At 36.1% G+C, this 17,566-nt stretch overlaps 1 pseudogene; it reads right to left on the minus strand.

The window, feature by feature from the left end:
• Positions 1-16,238: 16,238 nt before the first annotated feature.
• On the minus strand, positions 16,239-16,950 carry LOC141543895 (small ribosomal subunit protein uS3-like; annotated as a pseudogene).
• Between the last annotated feature and the right edge of the window lie 616 nt (positions 16,951-17,566).

A 17,566-nucleotide genomic window follows, 5' to 3' on the forward strand; every position in this document is an offset into this window, starting at 1 on the left:
GAAATCATGATTGCCACTCCTGTCTTTTTTTAACTTTTGCTGAAACATAAACAATTTTCCTCTAGTTCCTTGTGTTAATTCTATATGAATCATATTTCATATGTATTTCTTGTAAATTGTTGGGGTCTGTTTTCTATTTCATTCTGCTATACTCTGCTTTTTTAGGGTGAGTTCATTCCAATGCTTGTAATTATGATTGTTAATTGATTTTTTACTTCAACCTTTTGTGATTTCTTTCTGGAGGTGACCACCTACTTTCTATTTTCATTTAATCCTTTGGTTCTAAAAGGAAATTTTTCATTTATAATTTCTTCAAATCTGTTACCCAGCATTTTTTATGTTTTGAAAATACACTGTTAATTCTTGGATTATATCTCCTGGAAAACCTGTTTTCAAAGGCAATTGTATTTGACATAATATTTCTTGGATTATCTTCTGTTTTTTTCAATCTTTCATTTCATCTAGTCATTGAGTCATTGTTTTTTATCTGGTCTATTCTTTCATTAATGTTCTATCAATCCTTGTATCCTGGTATACAAAAGCCTTCACCTAATCTATCCATCCCTGATAGCTGTTATCCCATATCTCCCTTTAGTGGCAAAACTTGAGAAAGTTGTTTGTAAATAGTGCCTCCACTTCCTTTCTTTTATTCTTCCCCCCCCTTTTTCCCTTTCATTTTTGTCTGAAGTCTTTGCCATATAGCTTTTGCTTTCATTATTTGACTGAAACTTTCTCTCCATAGTAACTGATTATCTGTTTTGACGCATCAGTCCACTCTTTTCCTTGAAATTCTCTTCTTTATAAGTGTTTGTGATAATACTCTCTCCTCATCTTGCTGTCTATCTCAGCACTCCTTCTAAGTCTCTTCTATTGGATCTTCCTTCAGGTAAGACCGCAGGTCTGTCCTGGGTCCTTTTCTCTTTGTTCTCAATGCTGTGCTATTGACGACATCATCAGCTCTCATGAATTCCATTATTATCTCTGGGCAAATGATTCCTAGATGTATATGTTGTTATCCTTGCTTTTAGTTGTCTCATTTGTGTCTGACTCTTCTTGACCCTATTTGGGGTTTTCTTAGCAAAAAATGCAGAAGGGCTTTGCCATTTCCTTCTCCAGCTCCTTTTACAGATGAGGAAACTGAGGCAAGCAGGATCACAAAGTGTCTGAGGCCAGATTTGAACTCAGAAAGATATTTTCCTGATCTCAGGTCCTGGATTCTATTCATTTTCTACTTAGCTTCCTACATGAATATATCCAGCCCTAAACTCTCTCTTAAGCTCCTGCCTTCTGTCACCAAATATGTTTTGGACATTTGAAGGAGGATGTCCTGTAGGCATTTCAGCTTCAATATCTCCAAAATTGAACTCTTTTCCCTAAACACTCCTTTCTTCCAAACTTCCCTGCTATTGTGAGGGTCTTGTTGTTCTTCTCATTGCTCAGGTTCAAAACCTTAAAGCTTCACTCTTTCTTACCTTCCCCAGCTCATATCTAAATTGTTATAAGATCTGAATATTCTCTTGTTTTTTTTTTTATTGAAGATTTTTATTATCAGAATGTATGATAATTTTTCAACATTGACCCTTGCAAAATCTTATGTTCCAATTTCCCCCCTTCCTCCTATCCTCTCCCCCAGATGGCAAGTAATCTAATATATGTTAAATATGTTAAAATATGTTAAATCCAATATATGTATACATATTTATACAATTATCTTGCTGCACAAGAAAAATCAGATCAAAAAGGAAAAAAATGAGAAAGAAAATAAAATTCAAGCAAACAACAACAAAAAGAGTGAGACTATAATGTTGTGATTCACACTCAGAGATCACAGTTCTCTCTCTGGGTGCTGATGGCTCTCTCCATCACAAGATCATTGGAACTGGTCTGAATCATCTCATTGTTGAGAAGAGCCATGTCCATCACAATTGATCAACGTATATATAGTCTTGTTGCCAAGTACAATGATCTCCTGCATCTGCTCATCTGAAGATTCTCTTGTAGAGGTTCCCTTCTTTCCTCTGATATTTCTAACATTCTGGGGCATATTGTCATCACTTACCCCCAAACTACTGCAAAAACCTTCTAATTAGCTTCCCTGCCTCTCATATGTTCCCATTCCAATTTATCCTTTCCTCAGCCACCAAAGTGTTCTTCCTAATCCCCTTATCTGACTTTATCACCTTCCTACTCAGGAAATTCCAGTCATGTGCTTTTACCTCCAGAATCAAAGAGGGGATCATCTTTCTTTATCTTTTAAAGCCTGTCATCATCTTTCTTTCATAGCTTTCCATTCTTCTGCTTGACTTGCCTGAACATTACCTACAATTCACTCATTCTGGCCTCCTTTCCAGACTCTAGCAAAGCACTCTAATCCTGATATCTTCACTGGCTAGATATAGCCTCTGCTTGGAGGTTCTTCCTCCTTATTTCCCCTCTGGCATCTATCTCATTTGCAAGAATCCTTTCCAGATTTATTTTAATGTCAGTACATTCTGCCTGATTACCTCCCACTTATGTATGTGCATGGCTGTTTAAACGACATTTCTCATTAGAATTCAAGCCCCTTGAGGACAGATTATTTTTTGCCTTCCTTGGTATCCCCACTATTTAGCACAATGCTTAACACACGGTAAATACAGTAAATATTTGATATTTGTTGACAGTTGAATTAATTATATTATCTACTACTTCCATACTTTGCACACTTTCACTCTTCCTGATACCTTTAATTTGAAAGGGAAAATGTGGAAGAGAAATTATTTTTCTCCCTAATAGCTACCTGTCAGACAGATATAAGAAATTGGAGGGAAGTGCCTAGACTTCAGATTCCATCAGTTTAAGGAACTTCCAGCATGAAAATTCCCTCTCTTAATACAGAGTATTCCGAATACAATCCTTCCTTTGCAACAACAACAACAAAAAAATTCGGTTGTGCACATATATATTGTACCTAGGATAGACTATAAGATATTTAATATGTATGGGAATGCCCACCATCTAGGGGAGGAGGTGGAGGGAAGGAGGGGAAAAAATTGGAACAGAAGGGAGTATAAGGGATAATGTTATAAAAAATTACCTATGCATATGTACTGTCAAAAAATGTTATAATTATAAAAATTAATAAAAAAAATACAAAGCATTAATTCATCTAACTCATATTCTTAGCTATCTCGTGGCACTGAAAGTTTAAATGACTTGTTCATTGTTACACTGTCTTTATGTGTCAAATGCAAGGCTTGAGCTCAGTTCTCTCTGAGAGAGAAATCTCAATCAAAATCAGCCCTGTATCCACTGGGTCAAATGGCCTCTCCCTTAAAGTATCTTATAAAGGTAGCTTAAAATTCCATATAGGAACCTAAATTACCTAAGAACTTCCTGTTTGAGCCGATGGGAAAACTGGAAACCAGCTTGGCAGAAATGTAGACCAGTGTCTTACATCAAATACCACAATAAACTCAAAATGGACGTAAGATGTGAGTACTAAATATCATCATGGTCAGATAAGTTATGTTTCACAACTATGGATAGCAATGAATTCTTTTTCTTTTTTAAGTCAATTTTTCCCCAACTTAACAAGCATTTCTTTTTCTTACCCCCACTGGAAAAAAAAAAAAGAAAACCCTTGCAACAATTTTGCATAGTCAAAAAAAAAGAAATTCCCACACTGTACATGCCCAGAAATGTATATCAGCTATTTAAAAAAAAAGTGAAGGAGATGAATTTATAAGCAAGAAATAGAGACAATTAAAAAATTTAAAATAATTTCAGTTACTTAAAATAGAAAGGCTTTTGTATGAATAAAAGTAATAAAAATAAGATAAGAAGAAAGTAGTTGCCCCCAGGAAAAATACATCAAATATTTCTGATATCCAAGATATGTAGGCAGCTAATAGAATTATATAAGCTCATTTTTCAAATAGAAAGCCAAAAAGAAAAGTGATTAAAGGATATGAACAATCTCCAAAGAAAAAAAAATTAGACTACTTAATCATATAAAAGAATATTCCAAATCACTAATAATTGGAGAAATGCAAATTAAAACAACTGTGAGATTTTACATCATCCCCAGTAATTGTCAAATATTACTAAAGTTGCAAATAGCCTGTGTAGAAAGGAAGTGTAGAAAAACAAGTATGCTCAATCAAGCATTGTTGGTAAAACTGTCAATTTTCCCAACCATTCAGAAAAGCAATTTTGAATCATGGAAAGAAAGTCACTCAAATGTATGTACCCTTTGATCCAGAGATCCCACTGCCAGGCATATACCCATAGAATATCAAGGAGAAAAAGAAATAGCCCATTACACTAAAATATTTATAGTTGCATTTTTTTTAATAGTAACAACTAGAAAAATGTAGAATGAGAGAATGATGGAACAGCTAAACAAATTATGTATGAATATAATGGAATGTTATTATGAATGAGTGAGCAAATGAAAAGCATTAAGTGCTTACCAGGTGACAAACTCTATACTAAATATAAAATCAAAACAACCCCTGTCCCCCAGAAGCTAGCATTCTAATGGAGGGAGACAAGACATAGAAAGGAATAGTGGCCAGTAAAAAAAAGTTATAGTTAGTTCACTAATATTCCCTTTCTATTCAATGTAGGTAATAGTAGGTAAGGATGTGATTACAGTTCTTAGATTAAGAAGTAGAAAGTAATTGGGAGGGGATATTGAATGGGAAGAGAATCAGGAAAGTAATTTGGAACTAGTCCCCAAATTTGGTAAACTCTGCATATATCCTTGGATTCAACAATACCATTACTTAGGCCTTTCCTTTCCCCCCCTCCAAAAAAAAAAAAAAATCAAGGATAGACAAAGGTTCCTTATATACAAAAATATTTATGCCAGCTCTTTTTATAGTAATAAACAACTGGAAATTAAAATGGTGTCCATGGAGAACAGCTATTATATAAATTTGGTATATAAATTATGATATGTAAATTTGATAAAATACAATTGCACCATAAGAAATGATGAAAAAGATGGTTTCAGAAAAAAAAAAAAAGCCCTAGAAAGCAGTCTAAGCAGAATTTATATAATGCCAGACCCCACTAGCTTATTAAGCTGGAATCTCTCCATTTAGGGGACACTGAGATGTTTTCTAGGAAAATCAGTATGACATATAAGGTAAGTACCTAGAAATATTGAGGGACATGAGCAGACAACTATCCTGTAACTGATTTTATTTTATACCAAAGAGTTGAGAGGAGCCTTTTTTTAATTGCTGAGTAATTGAAATTGTTCATTTCTTCAAAAAATACCTCAGTCCGTTTCATCTATCCCCTAGCTTCTTTGTCTTTATTTGTACTCAAATGGTGTGATGATGACCAACAAGAGACCGTATAAAGGGAAAGACCGAGGTCTTCTTCACCAGAAATGGGTCTGTGTCTTTGACCTTTTCATTCATCCTAATCTGTTCGAGGCAGTGGATTTTTTCCTGCAGGGAGGAGAATCTACAACTTGCTTGGGAGCTTGGGGTACAGGAATCCAGGAGTCAGTGTACTCTGGTTTCTCTTCAGATTGTATAAATCTTTTGCCTTTTACATCTAAGGAATCCAAGAGTCAGAATCCAGCCCATCACCCATGCCTCCAGGAGCTATGAGCATCTAAGAGAGTGAGTGACCTTCTGGATCTATGCCAATGAAAGTTGAAATAATGACTCAATTGACAATAATCCTTCCACTGGACATGAACTTGTAGGATTAATCCTATGTAGGAACTGAGTTAATTAAATTTTTAATTAAATTTAAAATTTTTGAGCCTACTCCTTCAAAGAGGTAGGTAGGCCGGGGGGAATATCACTAGAAGAACTGGGGGAAATGGTTATATGTTTATTCTTGTTCTATCTTTAAAATGAATATCTTTGTAAAATCCAATTGAAGTGAAGTGATTAAATGGAATGGGAGTGCTGTCCCTGGCCCTTGCAAATAGGGGGAACTTAGCTATTAGTGGCTCAAGTCAAGGGGAGAGAAAAGACCTCTCACAAACTCTTTAGGGTTTATTATAAGGAAGGAGATGTAGCGGATCTGACCCAGAGAGAGAGTGAGAAATAGAGACAGACAGACAGAAATGGAAATGGAGAAAGGGACAGAGAGACAAAGAGACAGAGACAGAGATAGAAACAAGAGAGAGACAAAGAAAGAGTCAGAAATAGAGACAGAGACAGAAATGGAGAAAGGGACAAAGTGAGAGACAGAGAGAGACATACAGAGAGAAATAGAGGCAGAGACAGAGAGAGAGAGAGGAAGGATATTCATAAGAGAGCATATCAGTAATTATATTTGAACGAGACAAGTGAACAGAACCATCACTTTATACAGTAACAACCAGATTATAAAGCTAAACAACTTTGAAAGATTTAAGAATTCTGACAGATGGAATGAATCGCTTTGATTACGGAGAACCAATGACACAGCACATACACGCTGCCCCTATCCTCACAGAGAGGTGCAAGAATGAGAGAATTTTGGGCATGGCCAATGTAGGAATTTGTCTTGCTTGCTTATCCATATTTGTAACAAGCATTTTATTTATCTTTTTTTTTTTCTCAATTCAGGGTAAGGCTATAGAAGAGAAGGGGGATTAATATTTAAATTCAAAAAAAAAAAAAAAAAAGAAAGAAATGGTCACTGATATATTTTTTAAATGCATAAAATAGAACAGAAGACCAGAAGGAAACACATTCAAGCAGCTTTGGAAATTGTGTGCTGAATTTATTATATACTTAGAAGGAAAAGCAAACACAGTATTCACAAATTTATGTACAATTCTTTTTCTGTTCTATCATGTATGTGGAAATGCTCATTTTATTTAGGGTTTGCCAAGTTCACAATAATAATTTTCTTTAATTTTGCATATAATACAGAGAAGCATGGGAAGTTATATGAACTGATATAAAGTGAAGTAAGCAGGACCAAGAAAGCAATATACACAATGATCATGATATTGTAAATAGAAAGAAAAACAATAATAAAACAATCAAAACTGAATGCTGGGAAATATAATGACCAATCTTAGCTTCATAGAAAAGAGGTAAAAAAAAGGTACCTGTAGCCCTTCTTTACAAAAATATTGGGCGACTATGAATATTAGAACACATTGCATATAATATCAGAATTTTTCCTTATGCTGCTGAACATTTTTTCTCCCTCTTTTTCCTTTTTTTTCCCCCTGAAGCAACTGGGGTTAAGTGACTTGCCCAGGGTCACACAGCTAGGAAGTGTTAAGTGTCTGAGGTCAAATTTGAACTCAGGTCCTCCTGACTTCAGGGCTGGTGCTTTAACTACTGCACCACTTAGCTGCCTCTCTAGAAAGTGGAGGAGGAGGAGATATTTTGGGAAATATAAGTGAAAACAAAAAGATAACAATAAAAAAAAAGCAATAAATTTTTTTTAATAATCAAGGTAATTTTTTAGCAATTTTTCTTCCATTTAATTTTTAATTTTTTCTTAATAATATGTAAACCAACATTTTTTAACATTAAAAAAATTTGAGTTCTAAACACTCTTCCTCCTCTCCCCTTACCATCCTTGAGAAGGCAAGCAATTTGATATAGATTATACACAGGCAGTCATTTTTAGCAGTTTTGCTAGCAAATACCAACAATATTTATCCATTTCATTTTCCAAAGAGTTGCTATTTGCTGTTCCTGTTGTTTTCAAGAGAATGGTTAGACTGAGCTAAGTTTATAGCGTTTTCATCAACAATAGGCATTTTCACAAGATAATGAATGGAGAAGCACTGTCCAGCTAGCTTTCCTCAGAAACTGAATTCATGGTAATGATACACTGAAAGTGGGTTTTCTGTGCTTTTTCGAGATCAGATGGTGACAAACAGATGGGCAGGGTGTTTTCTTGTGCACCTGTTACTATTTGGAAGGACTTGAATTTTACTTCCTACTGCAAAAATGAAAATAAAAATCTGAAGAACCTAATCTCTGATTCCATTCTGAATCAGCCTGTCTGTACTCCCTCTGGTGGATTTACAAGAGGACAGAAATGATAATTGCTTAGAAACAGGCAGACTTGTAGCAGTGCCAGAGGGAGCACTTGTGCCAGAGGGAGCATGTACATGGATAGGATCCTATAGAATTGACTCTTTTGCATATTTTGATTTTAAAGACCAAGGATTTTGAATGGGACTCACTCTCCCAGAAGCCTGATCGAGAAAAAGCCTAAAGCCTAAAACTCTGGTCCAACAGCTTCAGTTTTTTGGCCATGTGGCTAGCAGACTTGGATCAGCTAACAGAAAGTTGGTGCAAACTCCAATTTCTCCATTGTACTTCCATTACATGTTATCACGGCTCCCCAGGAGCAATCTTCTTGGACTCTTCCACATGGAGAGTTGCATTAGCTAACAAATTGATGGAAGCCCCCTTCCTAGGCTCGAAGGGACTAGGTTCACTGACCAGCCCTGTTATTATGTGAAAGAATGCATAAGTAGTTAGCATAGCCCACGTGCTCTTAAGAGCTCACTATTAGGATGTGTCTGTACAAATAGCTTTGAAAATGTTTATCTTCATAATGTCTCATCTGCCAGCCTAGCTATATCTTTGCTTTCTCCATTTTTTTTCACTTGCACTATTTAAGAGATCATTTTCTTCACGGATTTGTACATTTAGAGCTAACTGAAAGGGATCATTTACCCTGACCCGCCCAAATCACAGTTCTCTACAATGTCTGTGACTTACTATCGCCAAAAGAATCTCTGTACTTACTATGTGCGTGTCATTGGGTACGCACTAGAGATAAAAAGTAAAAATCATCTGTGTCTAATCAATAAGATGAAGTATTTATAAAGCATTTTCTAGGTGCTAGGCATTGTGCTAAGTGATGGAGACACAAAGAAAGGCAAAAAAGAGGGCAGTTGGGTGGATGGAGCACCAGCCTTGAATTCAGGAGGACCCGAGTTCAAATCTGATCTTAGACACTGAACACTTCCTAGCTGTGTGACCCTGGGCAAGTCACTTAATCCCAATTGCCTCAAGGTAAAAAAGGCAAAAAAGTTTGATACATTTTCTATCCTCAAAGACCAGACATTATTTGGGGTTTTGAGATAAATACCATTTTCCAATTACATATAAATATAGTTTTTAACATCCATTTTTATAAGATTTTGAGTTCCAAATTTTTTCCCTCCGTCTCTTTTCAACCCTCTCCCCAAGACAGCAAGCAATCTGATATAGATTATACATGTATAATCATGTTAAACATATTTCCACATTAGTCATATTGTGAAAGAAGAAATAGAACTAAAGGGAAAAGTCACAAAATCCTCCAAAAGTCAAAATATTATGCTTTAATATGCTTTCAGACTCACAGTTCTCTCTCTAGAATGTGGGCAACATTTTCCATCATGAGTGTTTTGGAATTGCCTTGTATCATTGTATTGCTAAGAAGAATTAAGTCTATCATAATTGATTACTGCACAGTGTTAGTGTGTAGAATGTTTTGCTGGCTCTGCTCACTTCACTCAGCACTAGTTCATATAAGTCATGTAAGTATAGCACAATATTATTCCATTACATCCATTTATTTATTACTTGTTCAGCCTTTCCTCAACTGATAGGCAATCCTTCAATTTCTAATTCTTTGCCACACAAAAAGGGCTCTTATAAATATTTTTGTCCAAATAGGCCCTTTCCCTTTTTTTATGATCTCTTTGGGATACAGACCCCATCATGGTATTGCTGGATCAAAGGATATTCACAGTTTGATTGCCTTTTGAGCAGAGAAGAATATTCATTATTTTAGAGGCTAGGTAGGGATATATATATGAAGATAAAGTGGTTATCCAGGTCCTGTTTGAACATTTCTGGGGGTTGCAGGGTAGGAGATATATTAGCCTCCAAGATAAGCGCATTCCACTTTTGAATAGCTTCAAGATATGCTCTTATATCAGGCTGAAATTTGCTCCTTTATGTCTTCTACTTAATGACTCTAGTTCTGCTCTCTATAGCCTTATAGACTAAATCTGACCTTCACTGTTTTGCCCACAATAATACTTTCCCTTTGGATTTAGTATCCTTGTGGCCTTCAGTTTGCCATGCCTTCTTAGACCAAGTACCTTTCTTATAGGGGAGTTCTTTCCAGGATCCTTAGTGATTATCCTTAATTACTAGCAAGCTTCCTAGGTAGGAATTTAAAAATACTTTCTCTTCTCCCAACCCAAAGAGTTTTTCTCAGTTAAGACAATGGCCAAAGCCCTTTTTGTAGTGGCTAGAAATGAATGGATGCCCATCAATTGGAGAATGGTTGGGCAAATTATGGTATATGAATGTTATGGAATATTATTGTTCTGTAAAAAAGGATCAATAGGATGATTTCAGAAAGTTCTGCAGAGACTTATATGAGCTGATGCTGAGTGAAATGAGAAGAACCAGGAGATCATTATACATAGCAACAGCAAGATTATATGATGATCAATTCTGATGGACATGGCTGACTTCAATAATGATATGATTCAAGCCAGTTCCAATAATCTTGTGATGGAGAGAGCCATTTGCATCCAGAGAGAGGACTGTGGGAACTGAATGTGGCTCACAATATAGCATTTTCACTCTTTTTGTTGTCATTTGCTTTTCTTACTAATTTTTTTCCCTTTTTGACCTGATTTTTCTTGTGTAGCATAATTGTGAAAATATGTAAAGAAGAATTGCACATGTTTAACATATATCAGATTACTTGCCATTCCAGGAGTGGGGAGAAGAGAGGGAAAAAAAATTTGGAACACAAGGTTTTGCAAGGATGAATGTTGAAAATTATCCATGAATGTTTTGAAAGTAAAAAAATCTTTAATAATTTTTTTTTTAAAGTCAATGACCAAGGCACTGGTAGACCTCCAAGTGGTTTGGTGGTGAGAGTGGGAGCCCAGCAGCAGTGTTTTGGCAGAGACTATTGTTCTGTAGCAATAATTGGACCAGGGCTTTGTAGAATTGTCTGCTTGTACATTGAGGAGCATTTTTAGCCAAGAAAAAGGGAAAGGCAGCTTTGGAGGCAGAGTCAGCTGTCTTGCCTACTGACAGCACCACGAATCTCTTAGACTCTTACCTAGCAATCAGAGGACTTCTCAGAGTTCTGGTCCTGCTAATAAACCTCTATTGCTAAGGCCTTACTCCTTTTAGGATGGGCATAGCTGCTCTTTGACAGACAGGACCAGCTGCTTACTGTGTGGCTTCCTATCAGAGATATGTGTGATAAATGTTTAACAATCCTCTTTCTGAAAGGCAGAACACACTTTAAAATTTAATCTTTATTATTAACATTTTCTCCATCACTTTTTAAAGCCTAGACAACCAATAAAACAATAAATCCAACTGACCACTGATTTCTGGTGTATAAAAGCTCACATTTATACAATGAGCATTTATACAATTTATGCAAATTTAACAATTGATTCTCAGTTTCTAGCTATCCCTGCCTCCTATCTTATGAGAGATACTCCTTTATCCACTGGACATTGTGAAAGGCTCCTCTCTGGGGGGGAGGAGAGGATTGTCAAAGAAATTTTTTTTAATTAACTTTTCTTTTTTATAGTAAATTTAATAAAACCCCATTAATTAGCTAGAAGTTGGAGTTTTTTTAAACCAATACAATAGAAAAACCTTTTAACTAATTAGAATTTTTTTTAAAAGAGAGGCAAACCAGATTATCATAACTTTCAAGAAAAATTTTGAAACTGACTTTGATCCAAAATTACCAGTTACCAATTGCTATATGTGGCAAAAATAAGGGAGTGTTTTCATCTTGGATCCCAAGTCAGGACTTGCCAAAAGATAATCATGTCCTCCTAGACTAAATTTTTAGAAGGGTTAGCCTGAGTAAAGATAATCTGCCCATGTATATTTAGCAATACTAATCCTAAAACTGATTTAAGGAAGGGACCTTAGACACCATCTATTTTAGCTCTTCACTTTATAGATGAAGCTAGATGCAAAGAAGGTAACCTAGTAAGTAAGCAGGGTTTTTGTAAGCACAAAATAAGTTGAGAATATGATGTAGCAGTAAAAAACCTAATGTGATCAAGGGCTACATTAGAAGGCATAAAAAAATAATGGAAGGGGAAAATAACAAATATTGGAGAGGATATGGAAAAATCAGGACATGATCATTGTTGGTGGTATTATAAACTAATCCATTTTGGAGGGCACTCTACAATTATGCCCCCAAAATTATTAAACTATCTATACTCTTTGACCCAGAAATACCACTATTTGCTATATTTACAAATATTATTAGTATTTTTAAAAATTTCCATATCAGTCATGTTGTAAAAGAAAACACAGACCAAGATGCAAAAAAAAAAAAAAAAAAAAAAAAAAGAAAAAAGCAAAGCTTCCATGATGGCTCAGCTCCTGAATCTTCAGGCTACTTTTCCACATTGCCTGTCCCTTTAAGCTCCCTCCCATTAGAAAGTATGCTCTTTGGAGGCAGGGACTCTCTTTTTGATTGTTGTATTCTCTAACACAAGTTGTTGTTTAGTCATTTCAGGCATTTCTGACTCTTTATAATCCCATTTGGGATTTTCTTGGCAAAGATACCTGAAGAGATTTGCTATTTTCTTGTCCTACTCATTTTACAGATGTGGAAACTGAGGCAAGAATTAAACACAGTTAACAATTCTGAAATCAGATTTGAATTTACTGTATTCTGTTCACTGTGCCACCTAGCTGCCCTAATACATAGTAAATGCTTAATATTTTATCTAATCTTCCAGGAATAAAGTGATAATAGTCTAATAATGATTTAAAGACAGCTAGATAATAGGATTTGGAGTTTTTGTTGTTCAGTCATGTCTGACTCTCTATGACCCCACTTGGGGTTTTATTGGCAAAAGATACCGGAGTGGGGGGCAGCTAGGTGGCACAGTGGATAGAGCACCAGCCTTGAATTCAGGAGGACCCGAGTTCAAATCTGGTCTCAGACACTTAACACTTCCTAGCTGTGTGACCTTGGGCAAATCACTCAACCCCAGCCTCACACAGCTAATACCTGTCTGAGGTCAGATTTGAATTCACATCTTCCTGACTTCAGGTCCAATGCTCTATCTGTACCACCTCAGTAAAAGTCCTGCATTGGGCATCCATTAGCTGTGAGTCCCCAGGCAAGTCATTTGATAACTTAGCTTCAGTTTTTTCATCTATGAAATAGGAATAAGATAGCACCTGCACAAGGTTGTTGAGAGAATAAAATGAGACACATATAGCACTTCACAACCTTAAAAGGCTTATATCAATGCTAGCTACTATTATTAGTAGTTGTATTATTTCTATCCTGGTCAGGCTATTTTGGGGGTATTGTAGCATGATAGTTTGAGAAGAAAACTAACAAACTGGATAAGGTTCAGAACAGGGCAACCAGGGTGGTAAGAATATTCAGGGTGGTGGAGGTTTGTCATGGGAAAGAGGTATCAAGATCAATTCTGATGGACATGGCTCTTTTCAACAATGAGGTGATTCAGGCCAATTCCAATAAACTTGTGATGGAGAAAGCCATCTGTACCCAGAGACTATGGGGACTGAATGTGGATCACAATATAGTATTTTCACTTTTTTGGTTGTTTGCTTGCTTTTTGTCTTTTTCCTTTTTGATCTGATTTTTTTTTGTGTGTGTGCAACATGATACATATGGAGATATGTATAGAAGAATTGCACATGTTTAAACATGTATTGAAGGGTGGGAAAAATTTTGGAACACAAGGCCTTATAAGGGTGAATGTTGAAAACTGTCTTTGCATGTATTTTGAAAATAAAAAGCTATTCTTTAAAAAATAAAATTTTAAAAAGAGGTGTCAAGACATATTCCATTTGACCCAAGAGGGCAATGTTATGAGTGAAAGCTGCAATGAGGCAAGTTAGGATCAATTGGATCTGTCCAATGGGCTGCTTTGGGAGAAGGTTGTGGATTTTTCCTACCTGGAGGTCCTCAAGGAGGAGTCTGGATGACATAGTCTGAGGGTTAAGTAGAGATTCCTTTTGGGGATAGATTGAACTATAGACATTGAGGTCTCTTTCAACCATAAATTAGCATTCCATTGACTGGATATAGACAATTTTTTTCTTATATTTTTGAAAAAATGAAGACTTTCAACTGTAGACCAGAGAATTTGGCTCTGATTCCTGGAAAAATTCTACAACCTATAATTAAAATGATGGTTTGTGAACCCTTGGAAAGGGGAGTGATGATTGCTAAGAGTCATTATGGCTTCATTAAAAGCATCAGTGATTCAGATGGAGTCATAAATAGCATGCTATTCAAATTTGTGGTTGATTCCTCATGAAAAGAATAGCTAATATTCTGGATGGTAGAATTGGAATCCAGAAAGATTTCCACAGCCCAAAATGGTGGAGTGAAGCATAGGTGAAGCACATAAGCTTAAATTTGGGGGGGGGGGATAAATTAAAACCTTGTTAGAGTACATGTAGAGCTGGCCAGTTCTATTGCTCATGAGGTGGTGGGGGAGAGAACTGTACATAAGAGTTAATATGGACCTCTCAATTCCTTCCTTACAAAATTATTAGGCTAGAAGAGCAATGATGAAAAACTGTTAACTCTACAACTCTCATACAATTTACCCAAATCAGATATTTTCTAACCATTTAGGCTATTTAGAAAATGTATTATCCCAAAAAGAAGGCACAAGGTGACCTAATGCATGGACCATCTCTGACTATTACAGTTTCAGAACATAACCCACACTTGTTCTCTTAAAATGATTGCCTCTTCTATTTGTAAATGCTCACAAATTGTCCCTTTAATAATCTATTCTAAAAGTCACCAGGAATCAAGATCAAGGTCAATAGCATTTGTAATTTGAAGTATTTTCTCTATCTGTCTCTCTTTCCAGATATCTGTATATCTATAGAGCAGTACAGTAACATTTATCCTATCTTTAAATTAATTTTTTTCAATTAATATTTTTTTCTTTTTATCTCCATTCTCCCATTGGAAAAAAACCTCTCAATATCTATAGTTAAGCAAAACAAATTCCCATATTGACCATGTCCAAAAATATATGTATCATCTTAAGTCTAATACCCTCTGTCAAAAAGCGTGCTTCATTATTGGTTCTTTGGAATTACCCTCTGTCTTCATGGACAATATCTCCTCAGAGCACAGTTTGTTTTTTTTTTTAACTTATCGTGGAACATATTTCATTTAAGCTAACTAACCTAAACTCAAAACAGCTATTATCACCTTACTGATGCTGCCTAGCAATACCTTGTTAACTATTTTTGTTCCTTTTTCCTAGTGAAGCATCTACTCTTTACCTTGCTGCTGCCCTGTGAATAGCTTGATGGTGAGTGAAAGCTGTAAATCAGCTTTCCCCCTTTTCATCATCGTCCCTGCTCTTAACTGACAAGCATGCTCTTATCTCATTGGTTGAAATAAAATGAGCCAGAAGGGGGCTCACAGGCCGGCAATGATTATTTTACATATGGATAATTAATGGCATTCTCTAGACATATTTAATCCGAAATGGGTTTTTTGATACAGATGATGTGAAAAGCACCACTTAAAAAGATTCATTATTATTAATCATCTCTAGAAACAGAACTAGCTGCCACAGAGTCAGCTGGATAATTCATGAATATCTTTGTTTATGGCAAAATCCTACAATAATTCTTGACTGTCCTATTTAATAGGAAGGACATTCTGTGACAGGGAAGGATCAGATGGAATCTGACAACTTTAAAGATGGGGCAGATCTTATAGTTGTTGTCCAGGGTCAACTGATACCAGGTGCAACATACTGTAGAGATGATGGTGGACAAGAGTAGTACTAAAGTAAGGGGGAAATCTAGTGGGATCCTTGTACTTGGGCTTTGCTTAATAAATAATTGACAACTGCATTTTCTTTGAAACCCTTTTTATGTTTTTAAAAACATTCTAGTAGAATAGAATATTTTAACATTTATTGGATTATTTGCTCTTTAGGGAATAGGAGAAAAATTTATAAATAAGGTTTTGCAAAGATAAATGTTGAATCCTATCTTTGCATATATTTTGAAAAAAATCTAGGAATTAAAAAAAAAAAAAGAAACAAAAATTATTCTGAGAAGAGATCCATTACCAGACTGACAAAGGGGGTCCAAGACTCAAAAAAGGTTTAAAAGTCTTCCCTACCTGGATCTGTTTCCACATGTATAAAAATGAAGGGAATAGATAAATACTTCAAAACCTTTTTGGTTTTCAAACTCTTTTTGGGTTTGTTTGTTCTAAAAAAGATTTTCTTAAAGATCTTTACAGAAGAGCTTTGGGTAAACCATTCCAGGTGTCACAGAGTCCAGTTGCACAGGGAGAACTGGTTGGGGTACAGCTGATTCCTCTGTCTTCCATCTCTCCTGCTCTGAAATGGGGTGGCAGGAAGAATTTCATCCTTGGGCTTTACAATGCTCACAAGGTCAGGCAGGGGATTTCTAGGGCCAATCTTGCTGTTTGGGTCCCAGAGCAACATGATTTTGATTTAAATTCCCAACACACTCTGTTGGAGTCAGCTATATCGATGTAGTGGTTGAGGGGATCTCCACTTTGGATCATCAGACCATCCACAAACTTCATGGACTTGGCCCTCCACCTTCTGAGCTTATTAGACATAACCATCTCACATCCGTTTGCCCCACTCTCCACAACTGGCCCTACACCGAAAGACCTCCCAGGAGCTTGTAACACAGGGACGTGGCCTGAGCAGTTGTACTTGGTGGTCCTCCTCAAGGGTATACATTGCCCTCAGGGAAGCCAAACTTCTGAACTATAGGTGTCAGTTCACAAATTTGGATCCCCAAGGAGAGTCCTGATGGCCAAGAGGATGATTTTTGTCCTGGTTGGATATCTTACCCCAAAATAGCCATCCTCAGCCATCTTCCTGGTGAGAAACTCATTTGGCTCAGGTTTGAAGATGCCATCAGCAACAAAATTCCTCTTCTTGGCTATCTGCACTACCATCTTGCACCAATGGGGGGAAATGGCCTTCAAGCTATGGAAAATTACCAAGGATTCTCCTCAAAGAGCTTTCTATTTATGTGAATTCTATTAATATTTACTGTATTAGAAATAAAAACATCTTAGACTACTTTTCAACTTGTCAGATGAGATTATGGCAAGTCCCCTTCTAATTTCAGACCTATGATCATAAAACAGCTTGAAGCTAAGGAAACTATTGCTCAACTGTAGAGTACCCCATTAAAAAATAGGACAGGTATTCTCCAATTGATCAATGGTCAAAGGATATGAACAGACAATTCTCAGATGAAGAAATTGAAACTATTTCTAGCCATATGAAAAGATGCTCCAAGTCATTATTAGAGAAATGCAAATTCATTCAATTCTGAGATAGCACTATACACCTGTCAGAGTGGCTAAAATGACAGGGAAAAATAATGCACAATGTTGGAGGGGATGTGGGAAAACAGGGACACTGATACATTGTTGGTGGAATTGTGAATACATCCAGCCATTCTGGAGAGCAATTTGGAACTATACTCAAAAAGTTATCAAACTGAGCATACCCTTTGATCCAGCAGTGTTACTACTGGGCTTATATCCCTAACAGATCTTAAAG

The sequence above is a fragment of the Sminthopsis crassicaudata genome, chromosome 5 (genome assembly GCF_048593235.1).
Source record: "Sminthopsis crassicaudata isolate SCR6 chromosome 5, ASM4859323v1, whole genome shotgun sequence".
Classification (NCBI taxonomy): Eukaryota; Metazoa; Chordata; class Mammalia; order Dasyuromorphia; family Dasyuridae; genus Sminthopsis; species Sminthopsis crassicaudata.